The sequence below is a fragment of the Capra hircus genome, chromosome 24, assembly GCF_001704415.2.
Source record: "Capra hircus breed San Clemente chromosome 24, ASM170441v1, whole genome shotgun sequence".
Lineage (NCBI taxonomy): Eukaryota > Metazoa > Chordata > Mammalia > Artiodactyla > Bovidae > Capra > Capra hircus.
In genome coordinates this window covers 14,734,586-14,753,591 of record NC_030831.1, presented here as the reverse complement: position 1 = coordinate 14,753,591, position 19,006 = coordinate 14,734,586, and positions in this window count along the sequence as shown.

Genomic DNA, 19,006 nt, shown 5'->3' with positions numbered 1-19,006 from the left:
CCATTCCACACAGAGGCTCAATAGCTCAGCTCTGAAAAGAGAGCCTGGGGTCTCCAAGTAGCATAGTGTGCGGTACCGTGTTCAGTTACTTCTGACTCTTTGTGACCCTATGGCGAGTAGCCAGCCAGGCTCCTCTGTCTCTGGAATTTTTCAGACAAGATTACTGGGGTGGGTTGCCATTTCCTCCTTCAGGAGATCTTCCTGACCCAGGAATGGAACCTGGGTCCCCTGCATCTCCTGCATCGTAAGCAGATTCTATGCCACTGAACCACCAGGGAAGCTCCTCCAGGTAGTATGGGTAGCCTCCAAAACAAATTCTCAAACAGAAACAATAAAGAGAAATAGAAGAAAAGAAAAAACTTGCTAAGAGAAGAAAACTTAAAACACTGTAACTGATATTTTCAGAGGTTAAAAAAATTGTCTAATCCCTTTTTAAAGAAAAATAATACTTATAAAAATTGAAGACATTTATTAAAGTAGGAAGACTAGTTTAATGAATTATATGCACCTATGTATGTGTGTGTTAGCTCCTCAGTCATATCCAAGTCTTTGAGACCCCATGGACTATAGCCCACAGGCTACTCTGTCCAGGGGCTCTCCAGGCAAGAATACTGGAATGGGTTGCCATTCACTTCTCCAGGGGATCTTCCAGAACCAGGGATTGATCCCAGGTCTCCTGCATTGCACTCAGATTCTTTAATGACTGAGCTACCAGGGAAGCTGAGCTTGTGTACCTATGAGCCAGTTTAAAATGTCAACTTATAGTCATTTATTTTACTTCTAAAAAATCATCCACATCATACCCCAGATTATTTTGAAGATCTTGGAATAATAACATATATCAGGACATACCTCTGAAAGAAAAGTACTTTAAAAAAGATTAACCGCAATAGCATTATCACACTAAGGAATTAATAATTATTCTTTAAATAATCAAAAAATCAGATTTCAAATCTATCTGGTTGCTTATTTTGTTTTTCATATTTTATTTTATTTATTGTTTGTTCAAATCAGGATCCAAATTGTGGCACTGTGATTGTCAACTAAATTTCTTAATCAATTAGGCTTCTCTTCCTTTCTCTCTCTTCTCTTTTTATTTACCTTGCAATTTATTTTTTATTAAATTGTTTCATTTTAATAGTATATTTCACACTATGGATTTTGAAATTACATCCAATTGGTATCATTAGTCATGTTTCTCTACCCTGGTAATTCCTATTTATTAGTAATTAAATTTAGAGAATTAGCAAAACTCAAGTTCAATATTTGGGCAAGAATTCTGTATAAGTAATGATATATACTTCTGTCAAGAGGGATGCAGTGTTTGCGTGTCTCCCTTTTTGCGACATTTTTACCTTTGAAAAATCACTGAACTTGAGTGCCAAAGAACTGATGCTTTTGAACTGTGGTGTTGGAGAAGACTCTTGAGAGTCCCTTGGACTGCAAGGAGATCCAACCAGTCCATCCTAAAGGAGATCAGTCTTGGGTGTTCATTGGAAGGACTGCTGTTGAAGCTGAAACTCCAATACTTTGGCCACCTGATGCGAAGCTGACTCATTTGAAAAGACCCTGATGCTGGGAAAGATTGAGGGCAGGAGGAGAAGGGGGAAACAGAGGATGAGTTGGTTGGATGGCATCACCGACTTAATGGACATGGATTTGGGTAGACTTTAGGAGTTGGTGATGGACAGGGAGGCCTGGCATGCTGCAGCTCATGGAGTCACAAAGAGTTGGACACAAATAAGCAACTGAACTGAACTGAGCTGAATTGCATTATTTCATTAAAGATTGCAAAATAACCTAATTCTATATGTTTTCTTCATTTTATTAGCTGGACTGTTTCTATTAAAATAAAACTTTCTACCATATTTTATTTTCTTGAGATACATTTGTATGAAGAAAGTCATGACAAGTGCTTAATTTTTACCTTTATAAACTAATTTTCACAATAAAAAGTTGGTTTTTTAGCCTTCTCCAAAGATAATCAATAAAGTTTTTTTTTTCTTAAGTACCGTTAAAAACTGATACACTTATATGTCATCAACCTACTACAATCTATCATGAATACTGTTCTTTTTGATGCTCAAAACCTCATCAAGTCGGTTCCTGAGTCTTTTGACATGATCTGAGATTCTTCGGCAACATCTTTCTTTTAGATTTGACAAGATATTCCTGGATTATCTTGTATGTTTCCAGCTTTAGATCTGGATTCTTTCAGTTCTCCAAAATCTTCTGGTGGTTTCTAGTGGAAAACGACATTTCTACATCAGAATCTTTTGCTCTAAAGCAGTTCCTTTCTGCTTTTTAGGGAGATTTAAAAGTATATTCATCCAGAATTCTTGGTTGTTTGTACTGGTGTTAATCACTCAGTCATGTCTGAATTTTTGTGATCCTATAGACTGTAGCCCATCAGGCTCTTCTGTCCATGGAAATCTCTAGGCAAGAAAACTGGATTGGGTATCCATTCCCTTCTCCAGGGGATCTTCTTGACCCAGGAATTTAACCCAGGTCTCTCTCCTTGCACATAGATTCTTTACCATCTGAGCCACCAAGGAAGTCCTTGTAATGGTAGGGTTGATCTAAATAACCTAGTCTATCATTCAAACAAACTCATCTCAGGAATTTTGACAAATCTGTTTCTTGGCATTTTCTTCCCCCAGTTATCTGACTGGCTCATTCTTCAATTCTATCAAGGATTTGCTTAAAATTCAGCTTTTCCATGAATAGTTCCCTGATTGGATAGCAGAGAAGTTAGTGAGGACAGACTAAAACTCAACATTCAAAAAACAAATATCATGGCATCTGGTCCCATCACTTCATGGCAAATAGATGGGGAAACAATGGAGAAACAGTGACACTTTATTTTCTTGGGCTCCAAAATCACTGCAGTTGGTGACCTCAGCCATGCAATTAAAAGACACTTGCTCCTTGGAAGAAAAACTATGACCAACCTTGACCGCATATTAAAAAGCAGAGACATTACTTTGCTGACAAAGGTCCATCTAGTCAAGCTATGGTTCTTCCAGTAGTCATGTATGGTCCTGAAAGTTGGACCATAAAGAAAATTGAGTGCCAAAGAATTGCTGCTTTTGAACTGGTGTTGGAGAAGTCTCTTGAGAGCCCCTTGGCAAGCAGGGAGATCAAACCAGTCCATCCTAAAGGAAATCAGTCCTGAATATTCATTGGAAGGACTGATGCTGAAGCTGAAGCTCAAGCTCCTGTACTTTGGCCACCTGATGAGAAGAGCTGATTTATTAGAAAAGACCCTGATGCTGGGAAAGACTGAAGGCAGAAGGAGAAGGAGATGACAGAGGATAAGATGGTTGGATGGCATCACCAACTTGACGGACATGAGTTTTAGCAAGCCCCGGGAGTTAGACAGGAAAGCCTGGCATGCTGCAGTCCATGGGGCTGCAAAGAGTCAGACACAACTGAGCAACTGAACCGAATTGACTGAATCAATGAATAAATGAATAGTGCATATATAAAACACAAAGAGAGGCTTATTAAAAAAGGAACATAGGATGGCCAAAAAAGAACTTTAAAATATCATAGCAAAATAAAAAATTCAAAATCCGGAAGCATGGATGTCTAAAATAGTCAAAAAGCAAAAATACTCTCAAAGGTAAAAAGATCATATTAAAAAAAAACTTTAAATGTCACAGAAATAAAGAATACAGATTTCTAGAAAGAATGAAAAGAAATCACTGAATGCCAATCATGATAGATGTAAAAGACACATATCAATGCATACTATCACAAAATTTCACAACATTGTAGACCAAATGACAATCCTCAAAATTTCTACCAAAAGCAGCACAGTAATTACATATGAAAGTTATAATGTTACTAAATTCTGAAAAGAATAATTCTCAATCTAGAATAAATTATCAATCAAATATAAAATAGAGAATATGGACATTTTCAAACATGTGAGTTCTCACTAAGGGAAAGGCCAGGATTTATATCAATCATGGAGAATTGAGTTCAGATTCCTGCAAAGTAGAAAGAGACAGAGGGAGGAAGGAAAATAAAAAGAATGGAAGGATGCACAAAGGACTATCTGATTCGTTTGAACCAACAGAGAGGATATCTCTGCAAATGTCGGATTAGGTAAGGATGTTTTATTTATTGATACACAAAGATCCTAGCAAGTAAATATATGTAACTATTAAATTTAAAACAGACAATGTTGAAAAATAGAAACAAAGTTAGTATACCATATGGATCAGCTATGAATAATGTTTACATAGTCATAATGAACTAAATATCACCTAGTGATCTCAAAACTATGCCTTATTTATATTGAAAGACGGTGGAAAGGGAATGGCCTGGACTACTGTGTGTATGCGGAGGGTGGTACATGTAACAGAGCTAAATTTATTTTTCAAAGGAAGGGTTAGATGGTACTGAATTTAGCTGGAAGATTTAGAAATAACAAAATAAAAATAGTACCTGTAAACATGAAAATGAACACTAAAAGATAAAGGTGAAAGAGGTAAAAATATTATCTTGAAGGAGCAGGAATTGGGAATGGAAAGATACTCTTTTTATACTTAGTAAAATTTTTTGACTTTTTAGCTGACTTTTCATATCTTTGAGAAAACTATTTAAACATTTTTTTAAGAGTGAATAGACCTCAAAAGGGAACATTTGGGAAATAAATTAGTCTAATTAATGTCAATTTACATAAAAGCATGTGTTCTAGTCCAAGAGTAAGGCAGATGATATCTTGAACAAAGTTGGATGTGTGCAACCAGAGGCTATCTCACCTGGGCTCTGATGTTGTAGGTAGTTTTGCTCCCAAAATATGGGAACTGGAAATCCAACAGGGTTTGGTTTCTCTAGGGCTCTCTTGATCTTTCCAAAGAATTCACTAGCCAAGAAAAATTGTTTAAAGGTTCAAATGTCCTCAGGCAATTGCTGACACTTTCAAGGATCTACTTGAAAGAGAGAAAGGCAATGTGTGATCATGACCACTGGGTCTCTCAAGGCTGATTGAGACCAGGCCAGTACGAGGGATTAGCAAATGGCAGGCCCAGGATCCTAAAGAATATATGGATGCAAAGAACCTCATTTTATCCACAATTCAAGCCCTTCACCTTATATTCTCAGCCTTTGTCTTAAATTCTTCCCAAACTCCACCCCAGGTCTTAACTCTCTTGGGGTAACAAAAAATCAATATTATATAATCTCTTTCCCTTTATTCTTTTTCTAACACTCATATATATCCAAGAAGTTTGCTACCTGGAATTTGTTCTTCTAATTCTATATTTTTAATGTGTACCACTGTGCCTGTGTGTATGTCCTAAGTTGCTTTAGTTGTATCTGACTCTGCAACCCTATGGACTGTAGCTTGCCAGGCCCCTCTGTCCACAGATTCTCCTGGCAAGAATGCTTGAGTGAACTGACATGCCCTCCTCCAGAGGATTCTCCTGACCCATGGATTGAGCCTGTATCTCTTCGGTCTCCTGCACTGACACCAGTGTCCCATGGAAGCCCTCTATTTCTGCCTATAAAACACAACATGAAATTTTTTTCCAAATATTCTTGGAAACACATAGAAACTTTTCAAATGTACCCTTTAAGCATATGTATTGTTTAATTCTTGCTTTTTCTTGTTTCAGTACAATAAAATACCCCCAAAGGAGTTCAATTTCATCATTTAGCAGTTATCTTTATAACATTTTGGTCCATCTATAAAATGGGCTCATTTCTATCCATATCCTTCTCACCTGCTCAAAACTGTCCTTCAAAATTCTCTAAAAAATACGAATAAAAATTGTTACCTGCTGGAAGTTTATCAATAATAAAGACATATATACCATATACAACTATGGTATATAAACTATACATATACTCTGCATAGAGTGAAGAGAACTCAGCAGCGTGGAGAGCTAGTTTATTAGATTCCTGCAACCCAACAAAGTCTGTGTGTCCAACATGTCTAAAATTCCTCAAAAAGACTATAATTCTTTGGACTTAGGTTGGAGAGTTTCCTGTAAACTGCAAATTTTCATTTATACCAAGGGGAAAGAAAGATCCCAGACTTTTTCCTAAACCAAATTTGACTGGTGGAAGGGAAATAAATATAAAGATTCTGGGTGTCTAGGGCGGTCTAGATTTTAAGAGTAGGGATGAACCTACAGGAGAAGATTGATGACTCTGATCATCATCTGCTTTACAGCCTGTCTCAACATCAGTCACAGGTAAAACCAACAGGACTTCTGCTGAAGGTAGGATAGGAGCATGTGCAGAAGTCAAGCCCATAGCAGACATCCTGATATGTGGGGACCAGTGTTCTGTGTTCGGTTCTGTGACTTTCTTGTCTCTGGCCTAGGAACGACATTTGTACTAATGTCCTTTCTCTATCCTGCTTTGCACATGGTCACACTCAGGCTCAACAACATAGAAGGCTAAAGGAATTGAAAACATCTAACCATTATCCGCATTTATCAAATGTAGATAATGAACCATATACTGAGATGCTTACAATTTATCAGCGTGACCAGTACAGTTAGTTCCCATTTTTTGAATTTCTACCATAGTGTAGGCATAATATATCCAATGAATTGTTTCAATAAATTGTAAGACATTTCCAGATCAGTTATTTTTTCCCCATTTTATAGAAAAGGTAACTGAGGCAGAAGGCCAACAAGGTAGTGAATGACACAGATGGGTTTCACAGACATTTCTGCTTAGTTCATAATTCATGCTATTTCCACTGTGTTGGGCTGCTTCTCTGAACAAAGCACACTTTTCGATCTCAGTAACAAACTAACGGGGACTATCACTTGGAAAAAGAAACCCATTGTCAGTGGCGCTTAAATCATACCAAACTGGCAATTACATAAACCACTTTATGTGGAAGACTATCCAGGTAAAGGGTGCATACATATAAGTGCATGTATATGTATAAAAATATTACAAACCTTGAGTGCATTGTATAAAGGAAACTTTGTAATTTATATAAGGCAAAGTAGTGTTGAACTGTTTTGTAACATATTTAAACCCACCCTCCCCCATGACCTTCTTAACATTCTACTACTTTGCACTATGAAAATCTTCTGTGTGCATACACTTTCAGCTACTTAGGTTGGTTATCTTTCCATGTAAATACTTCAGACTTTGTATCTGGTATAGGATTAGTTCTAGGAAGATCAGTTCAGTTGCTCAGTCATGTCAGACTCTTTGTGACCCCATGGACTGTAGCACATCAGGTTTCCCTGTCCATCATCAACTCCCAGAGCTTACTCAAACTCATTTCCATCGACTCAGTGATGTCATCCAACCATCTCATCCTCTGTCGTCCCCTTCTGCCTTCGATCTTTCCCAGCATTAATTCCTCGGTGCTGAGCTTTCTTTATAGCCTAACTCTCACACCCATACATGACTACTGGAAAAACCATAGCTTTGACTTGAAGAGATCTCTAGTCTTTTCCATACTATTGTTTTCCTCTATTTCTTTGCATTGATCACTGAAGAAGGCTTTCTTATCTCTCCTTGCTATTCTTTGAAACTTGGAAAGCCTAGAACTAAAACAGAGAGAAGGAGGTTATAAACAATGGAAACTCAAGGAAGAACATAAATATGCCTAAACTAGAAAGCAGAAATACCTGCTGTTACCCTAGCTCTATCCCATATCCTTTAAAGTATTAATCAGTAGAGAAGTTTCTGGAGCTCAGAATCAACAAGATTCAGTTTTTCCTTATTCCAAGTTAAAGAACAATCTCCTTTCCACCTCACACTCTTTCCACCCTGTAACTTGTTGGATATTAATAAGAAACTCAAAATGGTCAACTCACAGATTTTCAGACAAACTTGGCAAAACTCAAAAGACAGCTTCAAATGGGCAAGGAGAATACTAGACCTTTTGGGGTACTATCCACCTAGTCAGAACATTTTGCCATTCATCCATCATTACTTATTTCCTCATTCTAAAGTGGCCCCATGCCGTGACAGCGTGCCACCTGCTGCCCTGCAATCATTTCTGTACACATTGCACCTTTGGCAAGAGACTGACATTCTTGTCTAAGGTACTTATTGGTCTCACATTTATGATAATTTATCAAATGTCTTGCTGAAATTCTAAATACTTTTTATGAGGGCATGTAAGAGACTCATAGCATCTTAGCTTTTTTTGGCACAAATTGAAAGCTTTGAAATTTCCTGGGCTCTCTTAAAAAGAAGATTAAGGCAAATACATTCCTTATATCTCCTAAAGGGATTGCTATCACCCTCAGGCTGTAGGCATTTCTGATGCCAAGGTTGGCATGCTGAATTGTTATTTTCTGTAATCTACTGCATGAAACCATCTAAAATCCTGACAGTTGCATTTGGAATTAGGTCCTAGTCTCTCAGTCACCAGGGCACTCCTTCTCCTCAGTGAATCACTCAATACCAGACCCCCCACCCCACCATCAGTATCATGTAGCTAATACATGCTTGCTGAAGACTATCTTATGCCAAATGGGTCTAAATGCATGAAATTAGAGAAGAAAGGATAGCTCTAGACCAGGTGTAATGAGAGTAATGGAACCCGTCAATAAAATTGTGATTACCCCTATTGCAGATGGATTAACAGAGGCTAAGAGAAATAAAGTAAATTGTGCATTGACAACAAAGTTCAAAGGTGCCGTGCTTGAGAACAGGACTCCATGTCTTCAAAGATCATGTTATATCCACTTCTTAGTGATACCATAGGGAGAGAATACATACTTTGAGTAAATGTCTCGTTGAGTAATCTACACTGCATGACTACTTGGCATCCAGTTGAAAATGTTCTAAAAGACACCTCTATCCACTGCTGAAATTATGCTAAAAGAATGCATACACACACACCCACACACACACAGACACACACAATGCCTTGTTAGAGACAGGGAGAGGCAGAATCACATGGCTACCTTGTTTAACCAAAACAATAGAATCTAGCATTAAGAACATACTTGAGGGGAATAAATTCTCCTGTGTTTCAGGAAGTATATCCAGATTACCAGAAAATTGGCCATCAGTCTATTTCCTGAACATGGGAAGATTTCTCTTAACTGCAACGATATAGCCACGCTACTAAAAATAAAAATAGTGAAACAGCTATAGAAAAATATGCAATAAAAACACAATGCAATATACCAATGTGAATAACATGAAGGTTTAAAATTCATAGTAATAATATTCAAATGGTTAAAAAAAAAAAAAAAAAACAAGAAATGAAAGTATGCAATCCCAAAGAAAGGCAACGCCAAACAATGTTCAATCTAGCACCCAAATGCATTCATCTCATACACTCGCAAAGTAAAGCTCACAATTCTCCAATCAGGCTTCAAGAGTATTTAAAATTTGTAGTAATAATATTCAAATAGTTAAAAAAAAAAAAAACAAGTAAAGAAACGAAAGTATGCAATCCCAAACAAAGGAAATGCCAAACAATGTTCAATCTAGCACCCAAATGCATTCATCTCATACACTAGCAAAGTAATGCTCACAATTCTCCAAGCCAGGCTTCAAGAGTATGTGAATTAAGAACTTCCAGATGTACAAGCTGGATTTTGAAAAGGCAGAGGAACCAGAGATCAAATTGTCAACATCTGTTGGATCATAGAGAATTCCAGAAAAAAAAAAAAATCTACTTCTGCTTCATTGATTACACTAAAGCCTTTGACTGTGTGGATCAAAACACACACAGAATTGTGGAAAATTCTTAAAGAGATGGGAATACCAGACTACCTTACCTGCCTCCTGAGAATTTCGTATGCAGGTCAAGAACCAGGAGTTAGAACTGGACATGAATAATGGACTAGTTCAAAAGTGGGAAAGGAGTACGTCAAGGCTGTATATTGTCACCCTGTGTATTTAACTAATATGCACAGAACATCATGCGAAATGCCTGGCTGGATGAAGCACAAGCTCAAATCAAGATTGCCAGGAGAAATATCAATAACCTCAGATATGCAGATGACACCACCTTTATGGCAAAAAGTGAAGAGGAACTAAGGAGCCTCTTAATGAAAGTGAAAGAGGAGAGAGAAAAAGCTGGCTTAAAATTCAACACTCAAAAAACTTCCCATCCCATCACTTCATGGCAAATAGATGGGGAAACAATGGTAATAATGACAGACTTTATTTTCTTTCTTTTCAAAATCACTACAGACAGTGATTGCAGCCATGAAATTAAAAGACACTTGTTCATTGGAAGAAAAGCTATGGCCAGCCTAAGTGGCATATTCGAAAGCAGAGACATTACTTTGCTAACAAAGGTCTGTCTAGTCAAAGCTATAGTTTTTCCAGTGGTCGTGTATGGATGTGAGAGTTGGACTACGCTTTTGAACTGTGGTGTTGGAGAAGACTCTTGAGAGTCCCTTGGCCTGCAAGGAGATCCAACCAGGTCATCCTAAAAGAGATCAGTCCTGAATATTCATTCATTGGAAGGACTGATGCTGAAACTGAAACTCCAATGCTTTGGCCACCTGATGTGAAGAACTGACTCACTACAAAAGACCCTGAAGCTGGAAAGATTGAAGGCAGGAGGAGAAGGGGACAACAGAGGATGAGATGGTTGGACACCATCACCAACTTGATGGACATGAGTTTAAGCAAGCTCTGGGAGTTGGTGATGGACAGGGATGCCTGGCATGCTGCAGTTGATAGGGTCTCAAAGAGCCAGACATGACTCAGTGACTGAACTGAACTGAATGCTAGTTTTTAAAGTGAAATTTTATTGACTTTAATTAACATGGTTGAGGTTGCTATAACAAATTTTCAGAGTGGATAGCTTATAGACAGCATAAACTTATTTCTCACAGTTCTAAAGGCTGGGAAGTCCAAGATCAAGCTGCTGGAACATTCAGTTCCTGGTGGGGGCTCATATTCTGTTTCACTGATGGCCATCTTTGCTGTGTTCTCACATGGCAAATGAGATAAAGGAGGTTTCTTGGGGTCTCTTTTATATGAGACTAATCTTATTCATGAAGGCTCCACTTAATGACTTAATGACCATCCAAAAGCCCCACTTCTAAACACTGTCACATTAAGTGTTACATTTCAACACATGAATTTTTGGTAAAATACAAACATATTTGGTCTCTAGTAATTAATGTATTCAAAATATTATTATTTTAGGATATAATCCATATTACAATCTATTCATGAGATATTTTACATTTTTATAAATCCAATGTGTATTATAAACTTGAAACTCACCTTAATCAGACTAAACTAAACTAAATAGCTACATAGAGTTAAAGGCTGCTGCTACTGCTGATAAGTCACTTCAGTCATATCCGACTCTGTGTGACTCCATAGAGGGCAGCCCACCAGGCTCTGCCATCCCTGGAATTCTCCAGGCAAGAACACTGGAGTAGGTTGCCATTTCCTGCTCCAACAAGTTAAAGGCTACCACACTGGTTAATGTGGCTTTATAGTATGACCAATGAAAAGAGCTAGAGTGTGTGTGCATCAGTACATTCGAACAATATCTTTTTTTCTCCTTACTGGTGCCTTTGGCTCATAAATAAAGATCCTGACTAACCAGTAAACTGGAGAGTCAAGGGGAATTGAAAAGGCTGGAGAAAGATTTCAAGGATAAGTACAGGCAGCTGCAATCGACATCCCTAAGGGAAAGAGCTATCTACTTGCAGATATATCACTGAAACAGATGGGTTAGCTAGGGAAAGAGAAGTCTTAGAAGCAAGACTTCCTGTAACGTGTAGATTTGTAAATACGTTGGAGTATGAACCAGAAAGTGGGGAAAGTCAGAAACTCTGAAGGACGATCTGCCCTGAAGAGGAATGGAACAGGAGCTGGGAACATGCACCAGAAGCCCACTGAGGATTCCAAAAGGTTCAGCCCCTGCCCACTGCTAGAGAGGAAACAATAGCCATACCTTTGGTTGACAGATATTTTGGTTGAGAAAGATTTCTTCCAGAAGGGAAAAAAAAAAAAAAAGGCTGGGCAGAAACAATAATAGCAATATAACTAAAAACAGCATTGCAAATCAATGGCAAAAAGATGGATTATTCTATTTCATAACTGTCATTGAGAATGTGAATTAGGAAAACACTAAGTATATCAAAGTGTTAAACCTTTCTCTTTAATAAAACAGTAGAGAGCTAGAAGAAAATATCACAGAAGATCAATATTTTCCCAAGATGAAAAAGATTTTTCTAAGCATAAAATTTATGGAAGAAAGCCATTTGGGAGTGTGAGAAACAATCAATGTGTTGGTATCAAAAATAGAAGAGTTGTGAAATTCCACAAACATAAGCTGAATTAAAAACAAATGATAAATAAGAAAATGTTAACATATATTTTTTTGACAAATTGAAATAAAAAGTAATGAATGAAAGACATGTATAGACACTTCAAAAAAAAGAAAACAATAGAGAAGTAGATGAATGGCATGAACAAACAATAGCCTGACAGAATTCAAATAAACTGAAAGCTGAATTACAATATTTAGCCTTATTAGTAATACTAAAATAAAACAATTCAAAAGACACCATGCATGTGAAATTCATCTATGGGATTTGTTTATCCTAGCATTACCTGTACCAGCAAAAGATAAAGATTGGGGATACTATGTGCTAATAAGGGAAAATTGGTTAAATTAAATTAAATTACATGTAAAATTATAATAATGTTTAATGATTTTTTAATGTGCAATAAATAGGAGGAAAATTTAGTGTACAAATATTTATGTGGAATAATTCTGAATTAAAAACATACAGATTCATTTTCACATATAAATGCATTTTTGTTAAATTATATATGCTTATATTTTAATAAATATATTATTAGTTTATATTTTATTAAGAACATACATGTATATAAGGTTCTATGTATTTAGATTGGGGGCAGGAGGAGAAGGGGACGACAGAGGATGAGATGGCTGGATGGCATCACGAACTCGATGGACATGAGTCTGAGTGAACTCCAGGAGTTGGTGATGGACAGGGAGGCCTGGCGTGCTGTGATTCATGGGGTCGCAAAGAGTCGGACATGACTGAGTGACTGAACTGAACTGAACTGAATTGAGACACGTGGACTTATCAGGTGGCGCTAGTGGTAAAGAACCCACCTGCCAATGCAGGAGACAAGAGAGATGCAGGTTCAATCCCTGGACGGGAAGGTCCCCTGGAGGAGGGCATGGGAACCCACTCCAGTATTCTTGCCTGGAGAATCCCATGGACAGAGGAGCCTGGTGGGCTATGGTCCATAGTGTCACAAAGAATCAGACATGACTGAAGCGACTTAGCATGCTCGCATGAAAATATACATAGAAAACAGAAACAGACAAATACATTTATAGAAAAAAGTTTGAAATAAATGCATTACATTTTAGCATAGTTATATCTGGAAAGTAGTTATGAATTGTTATCTTTCAGTATTTTTTGCAGAAATGTTAAAGACTTTTATTTTGTATTGTTTGTACTTTTTAATATTTTTCTATTTTTCAAGATCTAAAACAATCATGTATTATTTTTATCATTATTACTGATAAAAATATTCTAAGTATGAGGAGATAATACATTTAATATGGGGCAAGAGAGGCAGATGGCTACCAAGACTAATAGCATCTCTCTGCTGGAGCCAAAGTACTAAAGGTTAATTTCTGGTTCACGTGAAAAAAGTTGCTGCATTACAACATCCACGGGGACAGATTACACATAGAACATGAAGAACTTACAGAGAGAGAAATAAATATGAGTGGGAATTCCTGTGATCTGACTTGGCTGGAAATAAAACCAAATCCTTGAAGAGTTTTTGAAAGATAGATGGTAAAGGCTTGGGGCTGAAGAACATTTTTTGATAAAGACAAAACTCCCAGACAGTTCCTGTGCAGAGAGCTTCTTTTATATATGGTGTACAGGATATTTCTCTTCCTTACAAGTTCTCTTCCTTCCAGAAAGCAATCCAAGCCATCTAGTTTCCAGTCTGGATGTTCTTGGATCTAGGAAAAGTGGTAGAATTGTATCAGCTTCCTAGACACATAGTTCAGAGATACTGACAGCTCTCACTAAAATATCCCCTCCTCTAGAATAAGAATGCTAAGGATACAATAGATGATAATTTCAGTTTAGTTAATGCATTAATAACTAATTCTTTCCTTGTATCTTGGCCAAAGTCATAGGCTACTCCTTTGGCCATTGTGTTTAGGCCAAGCATTCTTTATAATTGGATTATTGCTGGACAGAAGTCTAAGTTCGAGATATATCGTGTGCATGTGTGTGTGTGTGTGTGTGAATGTGTGTGTGCTCGGTCATGCCCAACTCTTTGTGACCCCATGGACTGTAGCCCTCCAGGCTCTTCTATCTATGGAATTTTCCAGGGAAGAATTCTGGAGTAGGTGCCATTTTCTACTCCAGGGCATCTTCCTAACCCATGGATCAAACCCATGTCTCTTGGATCTCCTGCATTGGTAGGCAGATTCTTTACCACTGCACAACCTGGGAAGCCCCTTCAAGATATCCTATTAGTATGTAATTCTCAACGTTGGAGAATATATGCTTATTGAAATAGACATTTCAATTAACTGCACACGGTTTGATTGTAATGATCTCAATCTTTAATCTCATATGGTGTTTCTTAGTTTCCATCTCCTGCCTTTCACTTTTAGTACACCTTCATCCTTTTTTTTTTTGAAACCGTCTCCTCTGCAACTAGTTCTTTTTTCTGCTTAAGGGAATTTCACCTAGCTAGTGTTTCTTTTCTATATGTAGCCCACAGTGCAACAGAGAGAGTTCCCCAGCCTACAGGAGGGTAAAAAATGATCCAGAGAAAAAGTCTTCTTTAGTGAAACACACCTATGCACACCCAGTCGATTTATCTCCACTTGGGCCACTGAGAATTGCCAAAATACAATAATACTTTTCTTTCCAGCAAATTCCAACCCAAATCATATTTGGCCATTCCCAGACACCAGTTCCCTTTATACTGGGCTGTTACAAAATCTTTTCACATGAAACAATTCTCTTTAAATTAATTGCAACGTGGCTTTTAAAGTGTGAGCCCAACCAACAACAGGGACATGGCCCAGGATCCCAATGCTTGGAACCTTTGGATTCCTCAGGTGAACTTGAATCCTCTTCCTGAAGGTGAAATCTGTCTTCAGAGTCCATGAGCCTTTTAGTCCCATGAAAATTGTTACAGTGTCTATAAAAGTTTTTGCTGTTAACCTTTCTTGTGTTATAAAAAGCACAACCACGTTCCTCATAACTGTTTGATGTCTTATATAAAACCCTTTATAAAATAAAATTTAAAAAATCTCCCCAGATAGCCTCAAAAGAAAAGTTGCCAGTGTTGTCTTTAAATGGCATGCTTATTTAATATCAACGTGAAGATGGAGTCAGAACTCTGAATTCTGGGCTGCTTGTCCTGGCATTGAGGAGCTCTGCTAAAACCTGCCAGTTGCTAAAATATCCCCTCTACTCCATGGGGAGATAGTGTCAAGAGTAAAAGCCAGAAAGGGAAATTTTGGCTGGCATCCAAAAACAGTTGTAGAAAAGAAGGTTCTCTCTCCGACAGCACTCTGACATGCTTTCTTCAGTTTTGCCATGAAGTTGAAATCTTTCCTCAGGAGAGATGAGTGTATATATAAAGATAGCACAAGTGTGGTGGGCTCAAGAATTTCAAACATGGCCCAGTCTGACATGAAGGAAGGAAAAGGGGGAGGGGGTGGGAAAGAAGCCGCTGAACTTCCAGAAAGGGCTGTCAAAAGTACATCATTTCAACAGGTTTGCCTTTGAAATGTTTCTACTGCCAAACTCTTCTCAATGATTCTAGCATAAATTGGACCCAAATCTTGTATTATTTTATGTAAGGCTGCTTCTTTGCTTGATTTCTGGTTTAGATCTATTGTACATATAATGATATATGTGATTTATAGGGTTAAAAATTTTGCACTTAAAGGATAATTAGCACACAGCATATTAATATCCAAAGTGCAGCTAAGAAATGCAATCAAAAATTTAGAAAGCCTCTCTGGAAAAAAGGTGGGGTGATAGGGAAAATACGTAAAATGAAGAAACCCCACCAGTTTCAACAGGCAGTAACTGTGTCTCAGGTAACAGAGTGCAGGCCTCCGTCATCATGTGGTCTTACAAACTCTGCACTGGTGGTTGTTGAGGGCCCAGTCTATGTGTGGACACCAACGTACAGAGAGAGGCGCAAGCCAGGAGCACCCCTCAAGCAAAATAAAACCTCAAAACAGACACATATACATCTGTTTCCTACACACAAAACTATCTCTTTACACAGAAAATAGGAAAACCTTGGCAGTTATCTGAAGAACGCCTTCAGTTACTTTAACAACATATAACAGGTATGTTAAACCTTGACCGACAGTGTGGGTGTAATAAAGCAATTATTATTTCACAATTTCTTATGTTTTGAACTATAAGAAAGGGCTGAGTTTCTAAACCTGGGGTCCCTCTCAGTAGCTGTTAATAAGCAAGCAGAGAAATAAACCAGGTATTATTGTTTGTTAGCTGTCATTTAGTTGTTCAGTCATGTTCGATTCTTTATGGACTGCAGCCTTGTGGACTGTGGCCTGCCAGCCTCCTCTGTCCATGGATTTCCCAGGCAAGAATCCTGGAGCGTGTTGCCATTTCTACTCGAGGGGAGCTTCCCAACATAGGGATCGACCCCACATCTCCTGCAGGTCTCCTGCACTGCAGGCAGATTCTTTATCACTGAGCCATGGGGGAAGTCCCCCCACCCCCTTTTTTTTTGTTTGGTAACTAGGTGGAAAGCTGATTGCCATAGAAGCCTTATAGAGCCATCAAAATCCAACATGGAAACACAAAGCGCATTTTTCTTGATTTGTCTATGCAGTGAAATTCTGGTTTTGTTCTTGCTTCTTCCACTAGTTGTTTATCTTCTTTACAACAATTCCTCTCAACATCCATTTTCTCACTTGTAAAACAAATAATAATTACACCTATTTCTCAGTGTTATATAATTCTAAAAGGTACAAAAGATGTATCTCTAGCAGACTATAAAATGCTGCACACATGTTGATCATCGTGAACGGTAGTAATATCTCTGATTCATTTCAGTCACAAGATTGAAGAAAGGATATTTTATAGCTTCTGAGATTTTTTAATCAGTTTCTAATGTACTAATTTCATGGTCATAAAATATTAGAGCTGAAAGAGATCTTAGAAATCATCTCATTCAAACATCCTCATTTTTAAGGCCCAGAGAGTTTGTGACATGCTCAAAGTCAAACAGCAAACTTAAAAAGTCACAGGCATACATAGAATACAGACATATTTCAGATGCATATATCTGCAATGTAGGCTTTTATAAGCTTGCTAAATGGTTTCTTTGAAAAGATTCTCTGACTTTTTGCAAAAGATTAGGTTAACAAATCTGGCTTTAAAGAAAATTTCTATAAACTGAATTTTCTATTTACCCATTAGTTCTTATAATGCAATTTAGAAAAAAAAATGATCCCATGGACATAGCTGACAGAGACATCTTTTAAAGCTATAATCCTGCCATCCCATCCCCTTCATTAAACCTTTCTATCAGCCCTCTCTTGTCCTATTATAAAAACTCCTTGCCATCTCCTACAAAGTCTGTATGCTAGGTTTCTGGCTGTTTTAGAAAAACTTATTTCTAACAAAATACCTCATTCATCAATTATATTAATGCTTTGGATACACCTGCTATTTTTCTTTTTTTTATTTTCCTGAGATTTAGGTGATAATTTTCCTTCAGATCAATGCATGGTACATCTTTTGTAACTCATTTCTCAATTAAGTGTCATCTCCTTGATGAGGGTCATTTGAGCCCGCTTTAGTCTCTTATCTGTTTCCTTATCTTACTCATGGTCTCATCCTATCTGGAATAGTGTTATTCACAAATACTTTGCATGTGTAGTATCAGCCTCCGCCATTAGAACATAAACTCCACTAAAGAAGCATTGGTTTTCTTTCTCAAAAAGCACTGACTCCCCAGACCAACTAGTTAACACTAGCCCAGCACATGGTAGTAGGCACTATACTGTTTATGAGCAAAACATAATTTATTGATGAATGAAAGAAGGAAGGAAGAGAAAAATGAGTAGATCACTCAGTTTTTTATAAGAAAGATATTAGATGGTGATTGTATTGTTTTCATACTAGCTTGCAGCTCCAAGCAGGTGGCAGCACCTTGACAATCAGGACTGTATTAGAATTATGTGAAGAAATTATGGTCACTTGGCAGCCAGATTAAAGAACACCAAAGACAAACATTTTGATATTAGAATTTCAAATGAAACCAGGCCTCAGTATCAGGTAGAATCATTATGTGTAGGCATTAATATATAATATTCCATATTCAAGATACATAGTATTCAGGCACCCAGGAGAGTGAGGAGAAACAGAGAAGATACAAGCTCTGACATAAAGTTCACATAATTTGCTTTGGGATCATGAGGTATAAATACAAGTTGTGTTAAAGAACTACTCAAAAATTGAAATAGCAACTCTTAGAAAGTAAATGTGTGTTTCTCCTTTAAATTCATATGCTGAAATCTACTTTCCAATGTGATGCTGTTTGGAAGTAAGGCCTTTGGGAGGTGATTAGGTCAAGACAGTGCAGCCTCAAGGATGGAATTAGCATCCTTATAAAAGGCCAGAAACCATGTGCCTATACAAAGAAGGCAACACCCTACAACTCCAAAAGGATACTCACCAGAACTGGACCATTCTGACTCCTTGATCTCTAATTTCCAGCCTCTGGAAACTTGAAAATTAAATTTCTGGTTTTTTTTTTTAAGCCACTCAATTTACCATAATTTGTTATAACAGCCAGCACTAAGAGAACCCTGAAGAAAAATATGAATCATAGAGTCCCTGATTCCATATCAGGTAAATTAAGAGTCGAGAAGCACCATGAGTTCAAGAGAGAAAATGGTGCTGCAAACTGATACACATTGGTAAGATGTATGTAGAAGGAATATTATTGTCATACACATTCATTATTTTAGGCAGTGAGGGCTGTTCCAAATACATAAAGA